We start from the raw sequence: 11,238 nt of genomic DNA on the forward strand, positions 1-11,238 counted from the left end.
ATAATTACACTAAAGTTTTGTGTGTGTACATACATATACATATGTCTATAAAGTTTTGTACAGATATTCACATAAGTCTATGTAAATTAAACTATTACTGTCACTTTAGGACCAGAGAGAGATTTTTATCTTCATTGAACAATATCGTATTACGGAAACAATTTCATCAGAATCAAACCATTTTGCTAGTGCTGCTGAGAGTGATTAATAAAACCATGAATTTAGTCTTTAGTCTATTCAGAGTTTTGGTTTCCTATTTCTTGCTATCACTTAAGGGAAAATATAGCCATTATTTATTTATAACAAATCTTTTTGTTTCAGTAATTTGATAACAATTTTACATACCTCCTTGCAACTAAAATTAAATTGAAAACATTAAATTTTGACATTATGATGTCCAAAAGTAGAACTAAACCTGTAAAACTGTATCTAATGTCAAATCAGTGAAAGTCTAAAAACCCAAGCTAAATTATGGCCATTACCACAGGAAACTTTCTTAAATTCTCCAGCTTGGCATGCTGAGCAGCAACAAACAAATGTGTAATTCAAAATTTTCCTCACATTTCTGGGTTACTCCTTTCTCTAGGATTACTTTTATTTTTTCAGTGCATCACTAAAATAAATATTTTTTCCTTAAAAGACAATGGAGAACTGATATAGCCTATTCCCCCCCACACATTCAAAATAGAAATCAGAAAAATTCAATATATTCAGTACATTAAATATAACCTGAAAAGCTAATGGTGGAAAAAACCAGACAAATGCGATTTAATTTTTCACATTTGCTTATTTACCCAATAAATACAAATGGAAGTCAAGTTAGGTTATTAGAACCATTAAGCTAATGTATTTCTGTTCCAGAAATAGGTCATATATCTCACTTATAAAAACATATTAAACAAAAACCTTTCTCAAAAAAATCTCTTAACAAAGATTCACTTCCCAAACATAACAAATGAACTATAAATAGATGCAATATTTACAAGACTTAAAGAATTATTCTGATGTAGTCTCAATACATTCTTTTAATGCATTTCAACTCCATTAACATTTAGACTGCCTTACAGCTGCCAGGATAAATTCATCTGATAACAATGCAAAAACTATACAAATTATCATTCAGGATGCACCAGGACATGGAAACGAGGTGACAGACTCCCAGGTTACCTGACACAATGTTTGGGGCAAATAATTTCTTCCACACTGAGGATGGTGTCACTTAACGCTGGATCCATCTTGCATCCAGTGAAATAGATTCTTTGAAATGTCTGCATGCCCATTTTCAGCACCTTCAAGCACAACAGGAAAAAAGAAGTCATTATCATTAAGGAGATACAATTAAAGGAAAATTAAAGTGCACAACTCAAAGATTTTTTTTCATTAAATTCTCACTGCAATAATCATAGGTGGTGCGCACAGAATCAGTCCTATTAGTATTAGAAAAGATTCCTTATTTACCCTTACATGAAAGAGGATGTGTAAAACATGACTACATGTGCTTACTGATACAGAGATATAAATCAGTATATAAAAAATACCTGCAAATTGTCAAGTCCCCAAAAAGCAATCACTGAAAGAAGAAGAAACCCTTAGAATCACCATGTCAATTAAGCCAAAGCACCAAGTGCCACATCTAGTTGTTTCTTGAACACTTACAGTAATGGTGACTCCACCACCTCCCTGGGCAGCCTGTTCCAATGCTTGACAACCCTTTCCATGAAGAAATTTTTCCTGAAGTCCAGCCTGAACCTCCCCTGGTGCAGCTTGAGGCCATATCCTCTTGTCCTGTCGCTAGTTTTCTGGAAGAAAAGGCTGACCCAAACCTTGCTACAACCTCCTTTCAGGTAATTGTAGAGAGTGATAAGGTCTCCCCCCTCCTGTAACCATTTAAGCTCTCATGGGCCTACTAGGAGAGATTAAAAAGGCAAAACATAACAGCTGAGGCAAGGAATCATTCTCATCTGATAAGACCTATCCTAGATATCAAAGGCTGTCCCAGAGAGACCAATAAAGATTAAAGTTATTGTTCATCACATGAAAACAGTCCTCCAGTCTGATTTGACCTTTGCTGAGATGCCTGAAAAAGCATCAGTCAGCAAACATGATTAAGTACTAACCCCAAGGCTTTGTATCATCCTAGCACAGTACTGAGTCCAACCCAATCAGCCCTGATGAGTTGCTCAGTTTGCTAGCCAGTGTCCGCCACAGCCCCCTAAAAACCCAATAAACTGACTTCAAAAGTCAACCTGCAAACCCCGCTTTTTTGCAGGAGAAGCACAATCACAATTGCTTCTTCAGTCGTTTTGCATCTCTCTGTTCAATCTTGTCTTGTTGAATTGGGAAAGCAGGATGCCAGAGCGTGGCTCACAAAGCAGAATCAAAAACAGGCAGCCTGCCTGAACCATGCTGGGGGGTTAATGAGTGACAACCACAACAATCACAAAATAAAACTAAATGCTGAAGACTTCAATGGGCATTGCATCTCTCAAGGGGACAAATTTGGAATGAAGGAAGAAGTAAAACTGCTCCTACAGGCTCTCTCTCTTCACTTACTGCGAAGCTGGTACAGCAAAACCTAAAGGGTCTAAATATATTCCATATATTCCCCTTTGTTACAGAAAAGGCTGTTCAGTATTTCTGTAAACAGTGTTTTTATAGGTGAGAACATAGGTCTGGGTCCATCTCAGCATCTTTTATTTTATTTTTACATCCTTCTAAATATTTCCAAAATCATGACAAAGCCCACTTTGCAAGTTGTGCTAGAAATTGCACTTATGCAAGAGCCCAGGGGCACGGGTTCACTTTTCAGAAGGGGGTTACAATAGACAGGAGTTACAATAGAAAGGAGCTGATCAGCTTGATTGTGGGGAAAGAACGGATGCTGGAAAGCAAGATAAAATGTGCTCAAAAGCAATGCATCTGGGGCCTTCCCTATGAGGCACTAGGCTTAAAACAGGAATTAAATGTGTTCTGTGTTTATCTTTCCAAGCACAAGCATTTAAAGTAGGAAATAATAGAAAAAAAAATTGTTGACTGACCTCTCATTGATATGCAAAATCTTTCTGCCTTTTTTGCCTCTTCAGATTGGAGGATAACCAACAGCTACCTGCATCAAGAGAAGCAACAATTCTCCCAGCCTGAGATCCTATTCATCCCTCAAAGGTACTAGAGCTGGCACAGGTGAAGAAACAAGTGAAACCACATCAACGCAGAGCACATCTTGAACACCAAAGCAGTGAAGTTAAGAGATTGTAGCAAGAACTTCTGGGCTAATGTGAAAACCTTTTTCCTGAACCGTGTTCAGCATAATCAGTTCCAGTTTTAATGTCCGCACTTTTATTCTCACAAGAATGCACTGTGCTGCTCTTCAAGATGGTTTTCTTGTCAGCATATGACTCCATGGACTTGTCAACAACACTCTTAGGTAGAGACATTAGTCTGAACCTAAATACTTGGATAATTTTTCTATATGGATTTTAATCACTAATGCATTCTATTTCACTGTAATTATTTGTAGGGACATTCTGGCAAGCTCAGTATACTTTAATCAATGGAGGATAAAGGAAAAAAATACAGTTTTTCCTACCATAAGGAATATTTCCAATCAGTTTTTACAGCACAACAATGTGGATTTTTTCCAAAACAGGGGTGGGGATATGGAAATCTGTTCATAAAAAGTTTAGTTAGATGTGCTAAAAATATATTAAACTAACTGAACATAAAAGAGTTTCTCATGTCCCTCTTCCTACCTGAAACACAGAGGCAGTTTTGCAGCAGGCAGACAACAATTTGATGGTTCCAGTGGACACCTGAACTTATGAAGCCCACTGGCTATATTCCAATAAAGTTCCTAAAATTTAAACTTTTCAATTTTATTCTTTTTAATCCACAATAAATAATAAACATCCCCATTCCTCCAGCCTCCCTCTCCTTTCATCAAGTCCTCACTATGCATTAGCATACCATAAACTATTCTACCAGGTTTGGGGGGTTTTGTTCAGGTTCCCTTTTTAAAAAAATTTATTGACTTTGAAATTTTCCTCACTGTCCAGACGTTTCTTGGCTGGTCAGGGCATCACAAGGCTGTTGCCCATACTGCTCCACTCCCTGGAATACACCCACGAATGTTGTTACCCAGTTGATTGCTCTTTGTGCCTGCTTCAGAAACAGCAAACCTCAGCATTGTGAGACCATGACAGAACACTCCAAAGGACACAATAATCAACTCTCCATAGAGAGACTCCATCTGACTGCCCTTTTGAAGTATTATCCTGAAATGATAGCTTTTAAAATGTGAAAGTGTTTTAGGATTAACAACAAATGTGTTTGTTCTTTACATTCCTATGTCCTCCTAACTCCAAACAAAGAAAACCATTTAGAGAAAACTTATCTGCAGCTATCACAAACCTTTTATTTCCCTGTAGATAAAAATAAAAATCCACTGTACGACAAATGGTGTCTGACTTCTGAGGAGCCAGAGTATTTAAAAGAAACAAATTCTCAAGCTGGAATGAAAGACATATTCATAACCTAATTAAAGTTGCACAAGCAAAGGCAACCTCCTCCCTTAAAAGAGCACTTGTACACATGGATGATCACACTCCAGTTTCATTCAAAAGGCATACAGTTATTTTTACAGGCAGATATTTGTCAGTCATAAGGAGTAGTTTATGGTATTTGTAAGCATTGAAATTACCTCAGGAAAATCCACCTCCTGCCTTTACACCCAAAACACATATACTGGTGCTGCCAAAATCACAGCAGTGTAACTTGACAAATGGTCTAAGCTAAAGACAACCCAGAGCCTGAGGTTTCCATTAAGGCAGCAAAGACAATGCTGGTACCAGCACACAGCTGTGTAAGCTGCAGTAACAAGGGGCACCAGGCACCCCCAGTCCAGTGGCTGCTCATTCCCCTGGCAGGTAAAACGAGAGCAAGGCCTAAAAAGAGTTAACCGAAACATCCTGCCCTGCTAAGAGAAGCCCCCACACACACCTGCTCTGCTTATATTGCTAAAGAAAAATCTGTTCTGTTCTGATCACTGGACCTGAAACTAAGAAGAATGCTAGAAACATTATTCAATTGGCTTAGGGGTAATAAATCAAGGCAAAAGTAAGCTAAGGTAGACATTTGAATTAGAGAAGTAGGCCTAAAGCCAAGGCTTTCTCCAAGCTTCAGTGATTGGGTCAAGAACAAAGGAAAGGTAAAGAGGTCAAACTGAGGAAGACTACTAGATGCCCCAGACCCCCGAGACTGAAGGATGAAAGTACCCCTAAAATTGAGGATCAAGAAAAGCACCACCCTAAGCTCCGCCTGAGCTCTGTCACACACCTATTATTAATATGTATAGATAGATGATGTAATATGCATATGTAAAGAATCATGTAGGAAAATTGTATAAAACCCCTGAATTTTGTGTGCTACCTGGAGCAAGTTCTTTGTGGTGCGAACCATGCTTGCTCCCGATGTTGACAAATAAATACCTTTGCTGCTCAAAAGACTCAAAGCTTCTGGGTAGTTCTTTTACCGGACTTTTCAGATTCACAGGTTCTCTGCAAGACTGAGGGGTTTGCACAAATGTAATGCAGAGCATTGGGTTCATACACCAAAAAAAAAAAATTACCATATTGCACAGTTTTAGAACAAAGAAGCTATCTGGAGAGTGCAAATACTTACAGCAAATACACATACTCTGAAGAAACAATGATGTCAATTATCATCAAATGGTAATTTTTTTTTAAGGAAGGAAACTTCAGTGAAAAGCACATTAATCCACTGTAGTAGTTAGTTTTTGGTTTCTTAGGTTTTGCTGACACCAGGTGGCATAAAGGGGAAGAGTCTTAGAGCATTAAACATCTCTGTTCCTGCTTCACCAGCCACATCATACTTTATGCTCTCTGAGTCAAAATTTGCCGTTTCCATTACTACAAAGCAAATATACTCAAAGTTTTAGAAGAGATGCCATGGAATTCTTTTATAGGTTTAGCCTTGACATCTACCATATGAACTGTTCACCCCCCAGTACTCCAATCTTTTACATACAGTTGTATTAGTGCAAAAAGATTAGTAAAAAGACATATATTCATTCCGTAGAGCCATAAGCTTTTTCAACTTCCCATATAAAATGAATCCCAGTTCTTAGTAGGAAATATTTTGCCATTGCATCTCAGCTGGCCCTGGTTAACATCCCCCATGCTAACCTGAACATGAGGAAAAAACACTTCTTTAAGGACAACAAAGTACTCTCTTACAGAAGGAGTAACTCTCCTCTCCTTCCATCAGGACTGAGCCACATTCCCCATACACCAGTGTTACAATATATTCATTAACTCCATAATAATTTTTTGTCAAGGAAATAAAAGGAGCAACTCTAAAATACTGAGCGTATAATGCTAAATGCATGAAGAACAAAACCATATTCAGATATTGCTGACTGCAAGTAATAAAGTATTTATTAAATCAGAGGAGCTCCTTGAAAGAAATTAGCATGGAAAAATTAAATATTTAATTATTTTGAAAATATTTATATGGGGTACACAAGTGCCTTCAGTAACACTGAAGTCCATTTATTCAATACATATTTTATACAAATATTTACAATGTATTTTTGTGTGCTTCTCAACATTCCAGGACACAAAACAGACACTTGCAATTCAGTAGTCTCACTGAGACTCCAGCAGTGTAAGGCTTTATGAGCAGCTCTAACATTATTCACAAATCTTGTTTCAAACACCAATCTCACATTTACTATTTCTGTGTGTACACTTTTTCATTACCACATTTCTTGACAGGGCTTCTGTGACATCCTGATTCATCCTCAGGACTTTGTTACAAGCAAATCCACCAAGACACATTCCTTGTGTAAAGGTGAACGCTGTGACAATGGCTGTGACCATGCATCTCTGTCACTTCCAGAGCCTCAGCACATCTGCTCCCACAGCGAGCACCCCCTGACTTGTAGTGATGAGTGTCCAGCAAAGAGACATGTCACAGCCTGGAAAACCTGACCACACACTTCTTCCTTTCTTAAAATCTCTTGGCAATGCAACCCCAAAACTGTTCCCTGGTCCAGCCCAGTCTAAGTACTTGGTGTTGTCATTACCAAGCAGTCCTTTAACAAAGATTAGTAGGTAAATGATAACACACATGAAATGTACACAGAATAGCAATCAAAAGCCTTAAAAGAACTGTGAGAAGCCAGCCTGAGAGAATGCCCTGGCAAAGGCATTTTGCTTTCCTGATTTCTTCCCCCAAAAGCCCAGTGCAGGGACAGGCTAGAGAACAGAGCAAGCACCACTGACTTGCTCATGGCACCCAGTGTTTTGCCCAGAGATCCGCTGCCTCCTCCTCTCAAAATCATGTTTTCACTGACACGCTTACTCTATCAATACTGTCCCTGCTGTGTTGAAATTGCATCTCATCTCTGCTGAAACACTGGGAGTGATTTGTTAGAGCAGTACGTGATAAGATTTTGAGGAAGAGCAAGAGACTTAATCATGAACAGGCCCAGCAAAGGTCCTTAAATGGGTACCACAAGTTCAGAGCATCAACAGGAATGCGAGCTAACAGAGATACACAGGCACGAATAATATCAAGTTAGAGGCCACACCAAAATTTAGGTGTCCAGCAGCATACCCTGCTCTCAGGAGCTGTGGTAAACACACAAGCCTGCACAGCAGGACAGCAGCACACATGGAGATGTCCTGCCCTCGGTGTCTGTCCCAGCCAGTGCAAGCAGAGATATTCAGATCCCACTATGCTGTAGGCTGTCTCCAACCCCTGGTATCTCTTATCGACCGAGGCTATGCCGCTCTGACCTCAGTCCCATTCACATCTGTCATTTACTAAAATGTCCTACACTAATACATCATGTGATGTAGTTAGAAGGGAAACAGTTGGTTTTTTTCAGTTGGGTTTGTACTTGCTCCACTGGCTCTTCCATGCCAAGTGTGGAAATCCAAGGTCAGCTGGAGCTCAGCATTTCCATGATTCATTCTCTAGGACCATGTCATCAAGTCCTCAAGCTTCAGCCTGGCTTCTCATGCCTTTGAGAGTTCAGCTTTGAGCCATTTTCACCAGGGTGAAAAGGAGGCTAGTTTTTATAGGAAGGACTGGGACATTGTTTATTTAACCTAGCAAAGTGTGGACTGGGGAGGAGATGGGACGCTCTCTTCTTGTGGCATTAGAAATACAAGTACTTACAATAAAATAGAGGTTGGCATGGAAAGGAATGGGTACTCCAGAATATGGAAAGGTGATCAACCTCAGGATTTCGGACAACTAGTTTATATCTTCATGCCATCTATTCTGATTCCTGCCAGAGCTCTGCCATCTCGCTTTCACTGAGAACTAGTGAACATGCACTAAGAACCATAGGAGCATGCCAAAAGTTTAGGAGACTCTCTTTAAATTGTCACCAAATCTTTCTTGTCTGCAGAGTCCATAGTTACACGTAGCTGAGCTGACAGATAAACATTTCTAAACAATCAGATCCAAAATCGACTGAAAAGGGGCATTTCTAAAAACACTGGAACTGCTCAGGATGGATTGGCAGCCAGGGAAGAGCAGACACCTTGCACTAACTGAAGCCCTGCTCGGGGAGGTCTGGCTGCCCTTTGCTGGGCAAGAACTGAAAGGCAGAAACTCGATTAGTCAGAGCGAGGGTGCTGGTCAGCAAACAGAACAGCCAGGCTGCTGGCAGAGCAGGTTTCCCCCCCTAAGATCCCTGTGTTTTACCGTATTGCACCAGGAAGAGGTAATTCTCCTCCCCTTCCTGTTCCACAGACTCCACCTCTCTCAGGTCCATCAATAGCACTGTCATCATTGAAAGGACTGCAGATCTGCTTTAACTGCGAGCCCACAAACCCACAAGTGACTTCATTTTTGGCTGGCTATTGAAACGTGGCTCACAATGAACCTGAAACTCCTTTCATTCTGTGGAAGAATGTATTTTAGAGAAGTGTATTTTAGAAAAGTGCAGCAAATTATTTTGAGACTGAAACCCATCATCACGGAGCACCAGAACAGAGAGAGGGAGCTACTGCCAACACATTCAAACAAGGATCCTCCAGGAATGAGCATTTCTGTATATCAGACCATTTTTAATTAACTGCCCATACTAACTTCTACAATTGAAAACTGTGAACTTATCCATTGAGTACTTACATCAATGGTCATGATATTTTGCCTTTGATTCATTGTATTTGCACCCCAAATTAAAACAGTCCAATCATTTTTCCAAATAGCTTTGTAGAAACATCACTTACTCTGGCTGTTCCATTCTTAAAATCCCATTTTTGAAACTAACCTAGCCTATAAATTCAGCATCTGAATGGAGATGTTTGAAAATACCTGCAAAACAGGTTTTTGGTGTTACAATTATTGTATTTTCTGGTTATGGCAGTCAATTAAAATTAGCAGTATATTTTCAAAGAAGTCCTAGCATAACTTCTGCTTACCGGGGGGCTTCTTTGGGGAGTCTTCTGTTGAGAAAATATTCTTTTCTTAAAAAACTATCAGGCTAAGGAACAGAGACAGGAATTCACATCTCCTGGTTTTCGCTTGCAGCTCACTACAAGGAGAAAAATCCATGGGATAGATACTGAGTTTCAAAGCCATGTAACTGCACTTGTAAAAGTGGCCTTTCCCAAGTTTAGCTGTAAGTAGAACAGGACAGTAGCTTTTGTTAAAATAAACAGTACTTTTAACAAAGCTGGTTGGTATTTTTTTGAATCCTGAAACTAATCATGGTGCATAAAAATATACTAGGCACAGGAAAAGAGGAAGAACCTGTCCCAAACATACAGCTTTCCTGTATATCTCCATTTCCTGGCCCTCCATCACCTTAGACCATGACCACATCCCAGTTTATGGTGAGCTTATCCTCATGCCCCACACATAAGGCAGGAAAAAGTTACTGCTTAGAGGAGACTCGGAAAGACCATGCAGTTGGTCATGCAGAGAAAGCACAGCTGAGCAGGGAGCCAAGTACAGGCTCCCAACCATCTTTACCCAACAGCCCTGTCTTTGCCATTTGTCTCTACTTCAACACAGCTACAGCATCACCTGTTGCCTCCCCTGAAACATATTTATGACACGTCTTCTTTTCACTCTTAATTGTTCTCTGTAGTTTAGTTTCAACCAGCTTACCTTTCAGAGTGCCAAGATGGCACAAGCTTCACACCCTTATCTTCTTAAGGACAAGCTGAAAACCAGAAGTCAAGATTTCAAAGGAGCAAGCAGGGCACTTAAGCTAATGAGGCAAGACTGAGGGTTGGTTGGTCCACAGCCCCATCAAACCTGAGAGGCAGGCACTGACCATTTTCCTGCCTGAATTTGCATTTTGCAGCCAAATAAGCACTGATTTGACAACAGCCCATTAGGCTGTAGCCCCAAGTGAGGAAGATTTTGAAGGGAGAATACTCAACAGGTGTATATCCAGAGGTGAAAGAGCCTTGCTTGTGACAAAGCTGTGACTATAGGCAAACTAAATTGCATATTATGATCAGATAAGAAATTATGTAATTCTTAAAGGCAAGACTAAGTGTAACAGTTCAACCTATCATGCCTACTCACCATTCTTGTTTAAATGCCAGGTGTTAGCTTGCCAATCTTTCCTTAAGCTTGATTTTAAAAAGCCCTGTCAGGCTAAGTTCTCAAACTCTCCCATCTTGGGTTGACTGATACTTTACAACACAAGCAGCCTACAAGAGGAAGTTTAAACCACCCCCCCCCCCCAGTGGCTGCACAGTGTGCAGCACTGTTAACTGTGATATGCATTTGGATTAACAACAACTTCTCATCAGTGAGTTATCTCTACAGTCAGGTAGAAAGCTGTGCAGTGAGCATCCTGGCTCTCATGGTGGTCATGGCAGATGGTTAGGGAAGACCGTAAGGGCAAGGCAGGCCTGGAGAATTGCCATTATAAAAGGTACCACATCTCTGAAAGAAGTCAAAGGTGTAACAACCTGCAGTCTTTAATTTTCCCCGAAGCTTCCTTGGCTTTAACATCTACAGGAACCGCAGTTCTGCAGCTGCTCCTCAGCTCTTGTTGTTGGAAGCTGGCAGCTTCAAAATGCTGTTCTGCCTCTGATGGATCTGACAGGGCACGATGCAGCATGTGGAACAGCTGTGTGCCATTTCGATGGCCACCACGAAGTATCTAAATGACGTAGATGTGTTAGAAACAGTAAAGATTTCAGGTCAGCAACTTGACTTCCAAACTTCCACAGGAGAGGT

The sequence above is a fragment of the Myiozetetes cayanensis genome, unplaced genomic scaffold, assembly GCF_022539395.1.
Source record: "Myiozetetes cayanensis isolate MyiCay16 unplaced genomic scaffold, myiCay2020 scf2-11, whole genome shotgun sequence".
In the NCBI taxonomy this organism is placed as follows: domain Eukaryota; kingdom Metazoa; phylum Chordata; class Aves; order Passeriformes; family Tyrannidae; genus Myiozetetes; species Myiozetetes cayanensis.